The sequence below is a fragment of the Rhinolophus sinicus genome, chromosome 8, assembly GCF_057876585.1.
Source record: "Rhinolophus sinicus isolate RSI-liver-muscle chromosome 8, RSI-T2T, whole genome shotgun sequence".
Lineage (NCBI taxonomy): Eukaryota > Metazoa > Chordata > Mammalia > Chiroptera > Rhinolophidae > Rhinolophus > Rhinolophus sinicus.
In genome coordinates, this window is record NC_142508.1 from 6,768,691 (window position 1) to 6,770,714 (window position 2,024).

At 46.3% G+C, this 2,024-nt stretch overlaps 1 pseudogene; it reads left to right on the forward strand.

Moving 5' to 3' along the window:
- The first annotated feature begins 617 nt into the window (after positions 1–617).
- Positions 618–1,166, forward strand: LOC109433971 (peroxiredoxin-5, mitochondrial pseudogene; annotated as a pseudogene).
- The last annotated feature ends 858 nt before the right edge of the window (positions 1,167–2,024 follow it).

Here is a 2,024-nt window from a genome sequence, read left to right on the forward strand (position 1 = left end):
ATGTACCTTTTTCAGAAAGTTAAATTGTTATAAAGCTAAAACATTCCTATATTTTTACCACAAAAAAACATGCATATTTCACTGATAAAGACTGCTGTTATTGCAAGAGCCTCTGATGCTTGCACAGGGAAAGATGCATTTTAAAGTTTCTAGACTTAATGAATTCTTTGCCTGTTATTTAAAAGAACTGAAAGTTAGGCTTACTGAAAAGGAAAGTATTCTTTGATTTGGAAAATGCCTAATGGAGAGCTTCATACCTGCTCTAGATGCTGATTAATCAAGCATTAGAGAATGGGCAAAACCATTCCCCTGTGTAAGAAACAAAATAATAAATACATACAGAGTATAGGGTTTGTTTGGGCTACAGGTCCTTATGTGACTGTCAGAACTGGTTCCACACGCAAGTATTTTATCCGTCACAGATCCCAAGCACTATGATCCCATTCCCTACGAACCCCAAACTGTCTTATCTGCTTCACCACAATCCTCTACAGATTTAGAGAGAAAAAAAAAGAAAAAGGAAAAATAAAACTAGAAAGGAAGAAATAGGAGGTGGGGCCTGGTCTCCAGGAGGCTGCGAGGCTAAGTGCTGGCAGCGCAAGTGCTCAGCTGGCACAATGGGAGCAAGAGGGGACAGAGCAAGTGGAGAGTGGACACTTGCAGGCTGTGGTTTCAGAAGTGTCACCACAGCCGTGTCCCCAGTCAAGGTAGGAGATTCCGTCTCCTTGGTCATGGTGTTTGAAGGGGAGCCTGGGAACAAGGTGACCCTAGCAGAGTACAGGGCAAGAAAGTTGTGCAGTTTGGAGTCCCTGGGCCTTTGTCCCTAGCTGTCCCAAGACCCACCTGCCTGGGTTTGTGGAGAACGCTGGGGCTCTGAAGGCCGAGGGGGTCCAGGTGGTGACATGTCTGGGTGCTAACATGTCTTTGTGACTGGAGAGGGGACGAGCCCCCAGGTGGAAGGCGAGGGTCGGCTCCTGGCTGACCCTACTGGGACCTCTGGGAAAGAGACAGATTTGTTATTCGATGATTCAATGATGTCCCTCTTTGGGAACGGGTGACGCAAGAGGATGCTGATGGAGGATGCCCTAGTGAAGTCCCTGAGCAGGGAGCCCGATGGCCCAGGCCTCACCTGCAGCCTGGGCCCCAGCATCCTCTCACAGCTCTGAGGCCTCGGGCCCAGAGTCACTCCTACCTTTTCCTATTTCACCTGCTCAGCTCTGGGCAGATGTCCCCACCTCAGCTGGGGCCACTGAATTGGAAACTTGGGCAGACTTCCAGGAATAAACACGAGAGAGAGAGAGAGAGAGAGAGAGAGAGAGAGAGAGAGAGAGAGAGAGAGAGAGAGAGAGAGAGAGAGAGAGAGAGAGAAAACAATATTTTAGCTCTGATTAAGATGGACTCCATACACTAACAATGGGTCTTTGTTAGGGAGGAAAAAGGAGCAAATGTCACCTAAGGGTACATTCAAATAATTATGTTAATCTGACTCTAAGCACTTAGATTTTTGGAAAACAAATCTGAGCTACCAGTCTCGGACGTTTCTCTCATGGGCAGCGCAGTGGGGAACAGCAAACTGACTCTCATGGAGACCCTCCGATTCACTGTCAGTAGACATTTAGCAGCAGCTGTTGGGACTGGTCAACAAAGGCTGTGTGCATGAGAAAGTTGATCCAGGGAGAATGAGCAAGGTGTATAAGAAAAACAGTTCTGAGCTCTGCGGTTTACAAGGACTGAACCACGTGGCACGTGCGGTTAGATGAGGGCAATTCATAACCCCAAGAAGTGGCAGGGAACACTGACTCTGTCAGAGAAATCTATGCCGGAAAGCCACTGAGCTTTGAGAAATTTCCACTGGGAGATATGCTCAAGGTTTTAAAAAAATGGTGATTTGTCTTTATAGACATTTATTTTATCTTCCTGTGTTTCCTGTTACAAGCAGCTGCTTTTGTCTTATTGGTATTATAGATGAATGTGATTTCTGAACTAGTTCTAAATGAATGCTTCTGACTTGCTGGGTTGTCTTT